At 40.3% G+C, this 13,328-nt stretch overlaps 1 protein-coding gene across 1 annotated transcript in view; it reads right to left on the reverse strand.

Moving 5' to 3' along the window:
* The window catches only part of cenpp (centromere protein P), a 161,318-nt gene that overhangs the window by 45,873 nt on the left and 102,117 nt on the right, over nucleotides 1–13,328 (reverse strand). The window lies entirely within an intron of this gene.

Consider the following 13,328-nt stretch of genomic DNA (forward strand, 5'->3'; position numbering starts at 1 on the left):
AAAACAGCTGACGATTAATTCAATAATCAATTATTGTTCCATTAATAGAATAACTGTTGCAGCTCTATTGGAGTTAAAATACAGGTAGAATTTTCTTGGACAAAGTGATTTTCTCCAGGATATTTGGTTGTTTTGACCGACTCCCAGGTGTTTTCCTGACTGGAGAACTCGTCTCCAGTTGTCCAGGTCTTCCAGGTTTTCCAGTTCTTTGAGTCTTTTCAGTGGTCGCCGTGTTTACATGGTTGCGCTGAGTGTTGAGCAGCAGGTTTGCTTTGTGTTGCCACGGAGACGAGAGCAGCTATGTGGTTGTGTATTTAGAGGAAACAATCAGCGGGTGAAACTCTAACAAACGTCTCTAAGATGTGGGAGGAAGCGTTTGGCTCCACGAGGATTTTCCCAACTGTAAATTCCCAGTTCAAGGTTTTCTTTTAATGACGTCGTCAGTGTTCCTCAACACAGAAATGTTGTTTTACCACATTATGGCTCTGTGTTTATGCTGCAGATATAAAGCTGTGTAGCTTTGGTAGAATGTATTAACTCACCATCAGTCCTGACAGAGAATAAAAGACGCTGGTGCAGGTTGGGAAAGATAAAATAAAATCTTCTAGTATTTACAGACTGGATCTTTGCTTTGAATCATTCTGACTGGAGCTTCACTAGTTTAACTGTTAAGATCCCTTGTTTTATTGAAAATACCAGAAATGTTTGAACAAGAGAAATAAAATAAAAGTATTGTGACTTTTGAAGTGAAACACATGTGCCCCTGTCTTTGCTCTTGGCTGGCCAACATGCAGAAATTATATATGACAAAATATCTATTTGATGTGTCAACAAGCATATTCTATAATTTAACACAATGTAACGATGCAGAATACAAATAAACTTCAGAATGATGCCCCGACTGTCTGTTGTTGAAGCTGCACCTACATTCACTCAGTCATAAGATGTGAATCCAGAGTTTTATCCAAGTCTCAAAACCAACTGACAAAAAAAATAAGGAACAAATAACTAGAATCAAGCAAATAAATGCTCGAAACAAGTCAAATTATCTGCCAGTGCAGTAAGTAAATGTTTCTTTGTAAGAATTATTTCAATCAGTAAAAATATCTAGAAACTGGAAAACCAATGATGTCTTAAAATAAATACAAACATACTTATTTTGAGCAATTGTGGCTTGAAAAGCCAGACTGTAGTAACATTAAAATAAGCCAGAAATACTTTTGAGCACGTTTTGGTGGATCATGGATTGAAATATCAAAAATATAATAATACATTAGACGGTCACATTAGACGGTCACTTTAGACGGTCACTTTAGTCAGTCACTTTAGTCGGTCACTTTAGTCGGTCACATTAGACGGTCACATTAGACGGTCACTTTAGTCGGTCACATTAGCTGGTCACTTTAGACGGTCACTTTAGTCAGTCACTTTAGTCGGTCACTTTAGTCGGTCACATTAGACGGTCACATTAGCTGGTCACTTTAGACGGTCACATTAGACGGTCATATTAGACGGTCACATTAGACGGTCACTTTAGTCAGTCACATTAGCTGGTCACTTTAGACGGTCACTTTAGACGGTCACATTAGTCGGTCACATTAGACGGTCACATTAGCTGGTCACTTTAGTCGGTCACATTAGCTGGTCACTTTAGACGGTCACATTAGACGGTCACTTTAGTCGGTCACTTTAGCCGGTCACATTAGCTGGTCACTTTAGACGGTCACATTAGACGGTCACATTAGCTGGTCACTTTAGTCGGTCACATTAGCTGGTCACTTTAGACGGTCACATTAGACGGTCACATTAGCTGGTCACTTTAGTCGGTCACATTAGCTGGTCACTTTAGTCGGTCACATTAGCTGGTCACTTTAGACGGTCACATTAGACGGTCACATTAGACGGTCACTTTAGACGGTCACTTTAGTCGGTCACATTAGCTGGTCACTTTAGACGGTCACATTAGACGGTCACATTAGACGGTCACTTTAGACGGTCACTTTAGTCGGTCACTTTAGCCGGTCACATTAGCTGGTCACTTTAGACGGTCACATTAGACGGTCATATTAGTTGGTCACATTAGACGGTCACATTAGTCGGACACATTAGCTGGACACATTACCCGGTGACATTAGACGGTCACAGAGACGGTCACTTTAGCCAGTGACATTAGACGGACACATTACCCGGTGACATTAGACGGTCACAGAGACGGTCACTTTAGCCAGTCACATTAGACGGACACATTACCCGGTCACATTAGACGGTCGCCGGTCAGTAATGATGACACAAAGTGTAGAACTGAGGTCAACAGAAAGGGCGCCATATTAACCCTGAAACGACGCATATCTCCACCCAGTGTTGAGGAAAGAGGGGCAGACAAAGGCTGTTCTCCATTGAAAATATGTTTTCGTTCTACCCCGACAGTCCTCGACAGAAAAATGGTTCATTCAATCACCTGCCAGGTATTTTTGCCAGTTTCCAAACAGTTTCCAGTGACGACTTCTCAGAGGTTTTCTGTGTAACAAACCATCTGGCGTGTCAGCTTAGAACAGTAGTGCCTCGGCAAAGAACGGTAACCTAAAAATGTGAGATTTATTGAGTCTTATAATCGGTAGTCTGATGATCTGAGAGCTGCAGTCAGTGAGCACAATAGCAGAGCTCTTTGACTGGATGAGAAGTGGTGATTCAGAGGTTACATAAGGCTGCAGAAGCCTCGTGTTTCCATCTGGAACTCTGCAGAACACCTCCAGGGTTTCTAAAGGATTAGACGCATGTTTACACTGAATGCAGATACTCAACCTGTGAGGTGTGTGAGTCACATATCCAAACAATAACTAAAGATTATATTCCACTGAGTCCTCACTGTCACTGTCAGCACATTGACGAGTCCAATCATTGATTCTCATGTTATCAAATTAACACCTCAGGCCTCAGGGATGACGACTGCTACAGAATGATAAAATGTGGTTGTCTTTGCATCACATGTCCTCCATCCTCATGCAATACACACTGAGTGGAAGCTGTAATTATCAGCGCTGGAAGCCAACTTTATCATAATATTTTCCTCTGAAAGTCGAGGCTTTGGATCATTTACTCCAGCAGCAGACAGATCTAAAGGACGATTGGAAATGTGAAGAAGGCAAAAACCTCAGCTCCCTCTTTGGTAAAGCAAATTGGAAATATTAGACAATTATATGCAGACAAAAATAAATCTAAGAGTAGAGAAGCAATAAAAACAACAATCAGTGTCTGGTGACTTTCTAGATACTGGCAGTGATCCTCTGATCAGAGCGGAGCTGGAAAACTTTCCTCCAACCAGCCGAAGCTCAAAAAGATCAAAGTTTTCCTGCTGAAAGGAGAATATTCTGCTGGTGTGCCAGCGTTAAAACAGCTGCTGCATTCATCAGCCTCACAAGCCAAACACACCAAGAAACAATCTAATAGTCATTAGTCACATAACCTCCGTAAAGCTCTCAGGATGGAGGCTTCTGATCAGGTTTTATGGACTCAGCAGGTACAAATCATTCCTTTAAGGTCGGAGCTTCTTTAACTCTCTGGAGTTTGAGGCTATTGTTGTCAGTTTTTGACTCCTTTTCATTCTGTCTGTATATAAACCAGTTAAACATCTTCACCATGACGTGTTGGTGTCATTGTTTTCAGCACAATCTCACCTATATGACCTGATTATTATTATTTTTCATTTTGACTTACTGGATCAACATTTTCAACACAAAAAACACAAAAATACCCCACACAAAACACAAACACTAAATTACAAAAACACACATAAAAACAAAAAACCCCAACATATAAAAACACACTTAAAACACATTCAAAAACATTTTTTCTTTTTTTTTTTTTTTTTTACAAAAAACACACAAAAAGTGACAAAAATCACACAAAAACCACTAAAGACAAAATATTGCATTAAAAATGCTGAAGGCAAATTGCAAAATTTGAAAAACCTGCAAAAACCCTGGTCGAGGTGTTTTTTTTTACCTTTGCTGAAAAAGAGTTGGTGCATTAAATGTGACATGGAAACTTGTGTAAAAGCCAAAACTTTAGAGTTGAGCTGCCAGCAGCAGGAAACATGCTGCTGAAGGTTTCTACGTGGTGACGTCATGAAGAAGTCAAAGAGCTGCGGAGCTTTGTGGACTCCAGACGGTTAAACTCCAACAGGACAAATACTGTCAGGATGAATCTGGAACATTACAACCTGGGTCTTGTTTTTGTAGTTTTAGTCACAAGATGGTTTAAGTGATATAAAAGCTGGAAAACTTGCATGCTTTTCTTTTCAGTTGTTCATCTGATCTTTATTTCTTCATGTGAATTAGTGGATGATCTCGGCTTTGCAGCCCTCTAAACGTTATTCTATTAAAAGTTAAAAACTGGACTCTACTTAGTCATAACCAATCGATTCAAACATCCACTGATCCAAACTGCTTTATTTGGAAGTAAAGCAAAGTGAAGGCAACAAAATTTTTTAGTTAAACTTTATTTTAAAAGTATTTTTTGGTACTGATGTTATCGTCTGGGTCTGTCATTTTATAAGATATTGTTTAGAGGTTACTGAAACATAAATACATATAATATTTAGGTTTCAGAATAAAGATGGATTTTTAATCGTCTGCAGATTTTTGCATGCTCAGCTGATCAGCCTGACTGAAATGGGTTCTTGGTTGTGAAAGGATTAATTGCACCAATAAAACTGTCTTTATGTTCCCTATAATAATACCAAATTACCTAATCTGATAAAATGGCTTTCATCATTCTGTCTGGTGTTGCTGGTGTGAAGCTCTTTTAGTTTCACTGTGTTCTTTTACCTTTATTAAAAACTTAATGACAAAATGTGTAACATTAAAACTTTATGAGGAGTCCAGTTTCAAAGTTATTGTGTGCTTGTTTAACGTACATTCCCAAAGAACCGCATAAAGGACCACGAGAACCTCCTAAAGGAACCTTTCAACCACCTTAAGGACCGTAGAACCACCTAAAAGACTGTAGAACCACTTTAAAGACCGTAGAACCACCTAAAAGACCGTAGAACCACCTAAAGGACTGTAGAACCACCTAAAGGACTGTAGAACCACCTAAAGGACTGTAGAACCACCTAAAAGACCATAGAACCACCTAAAGGACTGTAGAACCACCTAAAGGACCAATAGAACCACCTAAAGGACCATGAGAACCACCTAAATGACCAATAGAACCACCTAAAGGACCATTAGAACCACCTAAAGTACCACAAGAACCACCTAAAGGACCAATAGAACCACCTAAAGGACCAATAGAACCACCTAAAGGACCAATATAACCACCTAAAGGACCATTAGAACCACCTAAAGGACCACAAGAACCACCTAAAGGACCAATAGAACCACCTAAAGGACCAATAGAACCACCTAAAGGACCAATATAACCACCTAAAGGACCATTAGAACCACCTAAAGGACCATTAGAACCACCTAAAGGACCACAAGAACCACCTAAAGGACCACAAGAACCACCTAAAGGACCAATAGAACCACCTAAAGGACCGTAGAGCATCAGTTAATGCTAACAGCTAATGCTAACATGAGTGAGTCAGGTTGAGGTGTAGTCAGTAGTCAGGGATCAGATCCCTCTCCTCCTCCATATGCTCTGATCCCCGGATCCACAATGGACCTGCACTGATAGATGCACTTCAAATTTTTTGGTCCTTTTGTGTTATTTTTTGGTCCTTTTGTGTTATTTTTTGGTCATTTTGTGTCATTTTTTGTATCATTTTGTGTCAGTTATTGGTAATTTTGTGTCTTTTTTGTGTCATTTTGTAATTTTTTGGTCATTTTGTGTCTATTTTGTGTTATGTTGTGTCAGTTATTGGTCATTTTGTGTCTTTTTTGTGTCATTTTTGGTCATTTTGTGTCAGGTATTGGTCATTTTGTGTCTTTTTGTGTCATTTTTTTGTCATTTTGTGTCATTTTTGGTCATTTTGTGTCAATTATTGGTCATTTTGTGTCTTTTTTGTGTCATTTTTTGGTCGTTTTGTGTCATTTGGTGATTTTGTGTCTTTTTGTGTCCTTTTTTGGTCATTTTGTGTCTTTTTTGGTCATTTTGGGTCCTTTTTTGGTCATTTATGGGTGGTTTTGTGTCTTTTTTGTGTCATTTTGTATCTTTTTTTGGTCATTCTTTGGTAATTTTGTGTAATTTTTTGGTCATTTTGTGTAATTTTTTGGTCATTTTGTGTCTATGGTCTGCTCCCCTTCCGGAAACAAGATGGAGACTAAGAGTGGAACGCTGAACTGATGCTTCCAACGGGACACAAACCAACCAGACGTCACTACAAAAAATATTTATACTGTTTATAATAATCACCCATGGGTGCCAGAGCTGCTAAGAATTCAAGGAAGTGGAGCGGATGCTGAGTATTTACGGTCACCAGGTGATGTAACGTCATGGTGAGGTCCAGGTGGAGGTGTTGAACAGTGGTGTGTTGTTGTGTCTGGCTCTTTAACTCTTCCAGCAGCAGAGTTGTGACCCTGTCAAAGCTAACAAGATGTTTCCTGGCTCTGAGACGTTCCTGTGGCACTGAGGCAACTCCTTGGCACCGCCGCCCTGCTAGTTGCCCCGGTGACTCAAAGCCGTCGAAGGCTCAGATGGAGGAAATTCTTCTTAACACAAGAACACAACAAGCTCCAGAGCTGTCAGACGTCTGACTGGCTGGAAAATGTGAGTCTGAGAGAGAGAAGAGACATCCTGACCGCCTCCCGTCAGGAATGCAGACCATCGGCCATCAGGAAATAATCTCTAACATTTAATTTGCAGTTTGAATACTGTAATTCCAACAATTACGCCATAGATTTTTTCACCACCACAAACCAAATCCCCCTCTTTGGACCATTGAAGCTACTGAATTAAATGTCTCTGTGGCAGGCGAGTCAGCTGACAACTATGAGGATTTCATGCAGAAGATCCTTCAGAACAGAAGATGACGGCACGACAAAGTCTTCAAAACTCAAGTTCAACATTTTGCAAGGACAATAAGTTGCTTTTGTTCTTTTTGGACAAACAGGCTTCACTAATTCCCACACAAACATGCACACAACAGGACATAGTGTTGGATTAGTGGTCTGTACAGTGCACAACAAAGAAAGCAGGTTTACACAAGGTTCTAATTAGATCCCTGCAACATTTGGGAAAATGGTTCCTTTAATCTTAAAATCTGGCTCATAACAGGGTATTGTTTCAGCCCTGCTCTGAAGCTTCATAATGAGGAACTGGAAAGGGAGCCTGAGGTTTTAAAAGGACAACAAAGATACATGTGAACTTGTGTATAAAGATCAGTTAATAGCAGCTTACAGTGTTCTGGTTAGTGTTTGGTATGGACTGTAACAGCTTGGCTCGTTGTTGGAATGAACCAGCAGTCAAGTGATTGTTTCACTTCAGCTTTCAAGTCTGTTTCACTCTTCAGGTAAACAACTAAACTTAGATTTTCGATTGAAAAAACATGCAGAAAGTCTTTCACGGTCACACACTACTGACAAGGTAAAGAATAAAAAGTTTCTGATGTCTTGAAAATGTCATTTTGAAGATTTTGTCTTTCAACTGAGCGGCTATTCATTTAGCTAGGAAATACACTTTCTATAAACCTTGTTTTGAAAGGTTCTAAAGTCTATGTTTGTGTATGTCTATGTGCAGATGTGTATGTGTGTTGTCTGTTTTTATTTTTATTTTTTGTAAAACACTTTGTGTTACATTTCTATGTATGAAAAGCGCTATATAAATAAAGTTTGATTGAACATCCCCTCCGGCTCTGCAGCTGGGAGAGACAGCTGCAGGAGGACTGTGCCGCTTCGACTCGTTCACGGGACAGGCAGCTCGTTAAGAAGAGCCTCCGGCCCCCACGGCTCGTTAAGAAGAGCCTCCGGCCCCCGCGGCTTGTTAAGAAGAGCCTCCGGCCCCCGCGGCTTGTTAAGAAGAGCCTCCGGCCCCCGCGGCTTGTTAAGAAGAGCCTTCATCCCCCGCGGCTTGTTAAGAAGAGCCTCCGGCCCCCACGGCTTGTTAAGAAGAGCCTTCATCCCCCGCGGCTTGTTAAGAAGAGCCTCCGGCCCCCGCGGCTTGTTAAGAAGAGCCTTCATCCCCCGCGGCTTGTTAAGAAGAGCCTCCGGCCCCCACGGCTTGTTAAGAAGAGCCTTCATCCCCCGCGGCTTGTTAAGAAGAGCCTCCGGCCCCCGCGGCTCGTTAAGAAGAGTAAGAACGAGTCTCCAAAAGTCTCCAATAACACCAGAAAAAGTCTCTGGATTTGTTTCCAGTTGCTTTCTTGAAAAATAGTCTCTAAGGGGTCTGAAAAGTTGCTAAATATAGCAACAAAGTAGCTAAGTTGGCAACACTGCTTCAACAGCTTTTACAAATGTTACGTGTTGTTGTGGCGTCCAGTACTACGTCACATCCTGCTTAGTGTTCTATCCAATCAGCAACCAGGCTGTTTACAGGGGAGAAAAAACAGCCCTGCTCTTCTACAGGGACTAAAAAAGTTCCGATAAAAGCCCCTCAGGACGGCTCGTATTCAGATTAGGGGCGTTTGGGCGAGTGAGACCTCCTCATTCTGGGTGTTGGACTGTAGTGGAAACAGCCCTAAAAAGCCCCTTTATGCTGTTTCCTGATTAAAAGCAGGAACCTTTTGAATCCATGGCCAGAACGACGTCCCTGCTCACACGTTTCAGATGATAAATATATTTGGGGGGGAAATGTTGAGTCAGCAGTGATTAGACTTTACTCAGCTGACTTAAAACAAACAGATCCAGGCCAGAATCATAACTGATGCTATGAAGTGTTTATTGCTGCTTACATGCGACCACAGTCTCATATACTGTACGTCATACAGAACACTAAACTAAAGCATATGGAAGTGATAAAGCCCCGTCAGTTAAAACGCATCCTAACAGCCAGCCACACTCTTATAGATAGATTATTATTTTGTTACTTTATCATTAATATTATGTCAGTTATTGAGAGCCTAAACTTTTACAGATGTTTACAGGTTTACATTAAAAATAAAATAAATATATCCAGTATATGTATATACAGTTATGGAAAAAAAAGTATTAGACCTCCTTGTTTTCTTCAGTTTCTTGTTCATTTTAATGTCTGGTTCAACTAAAGGTTCATTTGTTTGGACAAATATAATGATAACAACAAAAATATCTGATAAGAGTTTAATTTAAGAGCTGATATCTAGACATTTAACATGGTTTTATTGATCATGATTTTGGTTATTATCAATAAAACCATGTTGAATGTCGAGATATCCAAACAAATTAACTTTAAGTTGTAGCAGACATTAAAATGAACAAGAAACAAGGTAGTCTAATACTTTTTTCCATGACTTTTGACCAGGTTTGTCATTTTTACATCTATTTTTGGTCATTTTGTGTCTTTTTTGGTCATTTTTACATCTTTTTTTGGTAATTTTACATCTATTTTGGTCATTTTGTGTCTTTCTTGGTCATTTTAACACCTATTTTTGGTCATTTTGTCTTTTTAGCCATTTTTACATCTATTTTTGGTCATTTTGTGTCATTTTTTTTAGTAATTTTACATCTATTTTTGGTCATTTTGCGTCTTTTTTGGTCATTTTAACACCTATTTTTGGTCATTTTGTGTCATTTTAGCCATTTTAACATCTATTTCGGTAATTTTGTGTCTTTTTAGTCATTTTTACATCTACAGTAATACAGTAATATTTTGTCGTTTTTACCCTCTTGTAAACGGGGCCTAAATCAGAATTAAATGGAAGAGTAAAGTGTGGAGAGATTCCCACCCTTAATGATGAAAAATGTGAAAGCCAATGGAAGGTTAAACAGTGAAGTAAGGGAAAATACTGTTTAGAACAACAAAACAAACATTTAAATACAGTCTTAAGAACATGGGAGAGCTCAGCATGCTTCTCTGTGATGTGATGATCATTTAACCAGATCTCTGATGGATTGGAAAATATGGTTTCCCCACCGAGAAGATGCATTGAAACCAGAACAGAGACACGCTCCCATTTGGGTTTGTGTGGCTGCCAGACCAGGCATACTTGGAAGGTCTGGCTCTGCCATAAGTCGGCCTCAGAGAGCTCTTCCAGCTCAGCTCAGCAGAAAATACCAGCAGAGAATGGAAAAAGGAACAGTAGAACACGTGAAGGCCTGAGGGAGAACGCTCCTGTTAGCTTTTCCATTCTTGGGAGGTATTCCTCATTCCTGACTCAAACGTAAACCTTTATGCTTTCCTGTTGTGTCGTGTTAGGAAACACATCATGCAGAACACGACACAGAACAAACCGTGTGGACTGGATGTTTTAAACCAGGGGTCTCAAACTCTAATTACCTGGGGGCCGCTGGAGGAACTGTCAACATGACCAAAAAGACACAAAATTACTAAAAAAAAAAGACACAAAATGACCAAAAAAGCCACAAAATTACAAAAAAGACAAAATGACCAAAAAAAGACACAAAATTATTTTTAAAAAGACACAAAATGACCAAAAAGACACAAAATTACTAGAAAAAAAGACACAAAATGACAGAAAAAAACTAAATTACTTAAAAAAGATACAAAATTACAAAAAAGACAAAATGACTGAAAAAACACTAAATTACTTAAAAAAGAAACAAAATGACCAAAAAAAAGACACAGAATTACCAAAAAGACACAAAATGATTTAAAAAAAGACATCAAATTACCAAAAAAGTAAACCTTCCACACACAACACGGTAAAGTGCCATTCATACAAAACTCACATTAAACTTTCATATCAAGGTGGGGGCCACAAAATATCATCACGAGGGCCACAATTGGCCCGCGGGCCGCCAGTTTGAGGCCCATGTTGTAAAGCATCAGCTCTGGTTCTGTCTTTGCTTTTCAATTAGAAGAGAAATCTAAGAGAAAGCTGAGAAAACCTCCTTTAGTCAGGAGACTCTAGACTGGTCTGTCTCAGCAAATCCTTCAACGTTATGAACAGTTTTATTGGCTCTGGGGGAAATATTACAGCTGCTCCCTGGTTGATTTAAAGAATGTTCTACACAGGAACCTTCGGTTGAAGTAAAGTCTTTGTGTTCAGACGAAGGTGTCTGTTATATAACAGCTTCATTCACACGAGACAAGAGCAGAAAGACTGACTGCATGGTGATACTGTGTTTTGGAAGCTGGAGCTGCTGAAGATGATGAGAATTTGAAAACAATAACAATAAACAGTTCTCCCAAATGCTGCACCACAAATGATTTAAAAAACATATTTTAATGCTGGAGCCTTGATTTATGATCTTTATGACCATCAGATTGATGTAAAGTTTCCTTGATATTCATAATTTCACCCATACATACAGTTGGTATGAATGGACCCTAACAATACAGGGAAGGAAGTCTGAAGTTGTGCAGCATTATGTCATGGTGCATTACATATGATAATTGAATTATGCATTTATTTTTTACCTGGGGCAGTATCAAAATGACCAAAAAAAGACACAAAATGATTAAAAAAAGACATAATGACAGGAAAACACTAAATTACTTAAAAAATGACAGAAAAGACAGAAAATGACAAAAAAGACAGAAAATGACAGAAAAAACTAAATTACTTAAAAAAGACACAAAATTACACAAAAAAGATACAAAATTATTTAAAAAAGACAAAATTGCAAAAAAAAACAGTAATTAAAGGGACCTTCCACACACAACACGGTAAAGTGCCATTCATATAAAACTCACATTAAACTTTCATATCAAGGTGGGGGCCACAAAAGGCGAGTTTGAGACCCCTGGTCTAACGCCTGATGATTGGGTGAGGGAACCCAAGCATCACCAGCAGCTGAACAGTCCCACTACCAGGTTACCAAGGTTACCAACAGGTTACCAACAGGTTACCCAGGTTACCAAAAGGTTACCCAGGTTACCAAAAGGTTACCCAGGTTACCAACAGGTTACCAACAGGTTACCCAGGTTACCAACAGGTTACCCAGGTTACCAACAGGTTACCAACAGGTTACCCAGGTTACCAACAGGTTACTCAGGTTACCAACAGGTTACCAACATGTTACCCAGGTTACCAACAGGTTACCCAGGTTACCAACAGGTTACCAACATGTTACCCAGGTTACCAACAGGTTACCCAGGTTACCAACAGGTTACCCAGGTTACCAACAGGTTACCAACATGTTACCCAGGTTACCAACAGGCTACCCAGGTTACCAACAGGTTACCAACAGGTTACCCAGGTTACCAACAGGTTACCCAGGTTACCAACAGGTTACCAACAGGTTACCAACATGTTACCCAGGTTACCAACAGGTTACCCAGGTTACCAACAGGTTACCAACATGTTACCCAGGTTACCAACAGGTTACCCAGGTTACCAACAGGTTACCCAGGTTACCAACAGGTTACCAACAGGTTACCCAGGTTACCAACAGGTTACCCAGGTTACCAACAGGTTACCAACATGTTACCCAGGTTACCAACAGGCTACCCAGGTTACCAACAGGTTACCAACAGGTTACCCAGGTTACCAACAGGTTACCCAGGTTACCAACAGGTTACCAACAGGTTACCAACATGTTACCCAGGTTACCAACAGGTTACCCAGGTTACCAACAGGTTACCAACATGTTACCCAGGTTACCAACAGGTTACCCAGGTTACCAACAGGTTACCCAGGTTACCAACAGGTTACCAACAGCTTACCAACATGTTACCCAGGTTACCAACAGGTTACCAAAGTTACCAACAGGTTACCCAGGTTACCAACAGGTTACCAAGAGGTTACCCAGGTTACCAAGGTTACCAACAGGTTACCCATGTTACCAACAGGTTACCCAGGTTACCAACAGGTTACCAAGAGGTTACCCAGGTTACCAACAGGTTACCAACAGGTTACCAACATGTTACCCAGGTTAGGGTAAGGTACAGGCCTTAGAGTGGTAACCCTTCCTGTTGGTGTAAGGTATCTCAGGGATGGAGGTGACAGACCCACCAGTCTGTTCTATATGAAGACCTGAGGAGTGTGAAGCTAACGATGCTAACGGTGCTAACGGTGCTGGCATCACTTCAAAGCCTCTGATGAAAAGCTCATGACTAAAGATGTAACAAGCCTCCAGACGTTCAGACGCAGTGATCATTAGTGAGAGCAGAGACTCAACCTCTCACCCTGTCAGCTGCCTCCCGTCGGTGGGGCTGTTCTCTCCTCTTCTGGGGGCAGTAGGTTGGCTTTTGTTCTGCAGAGAGAGAGAGGGTGATGCTGTTCTTGGTTCTGTGGGAATGTATTGAGTGAGGATCAAGTCTGAGGCTTCCAGCTGGAGCTGCTGCTG

Source organism: Centropristis striata, chromosome 3 (genome assembly GCF_030273125.1).
Source record: "Centropristis striata isolate RG_2023a ecotype Rhode Island chromosome 3, C.striata_1.0, whole genome shotgun sequence".
NCBI classification, from domain to species: Eukaryota; Metazoa; Chordata; class Actinopteri; order Perciformes; family Serranidae; genus Centropristis; species Centropristis striata.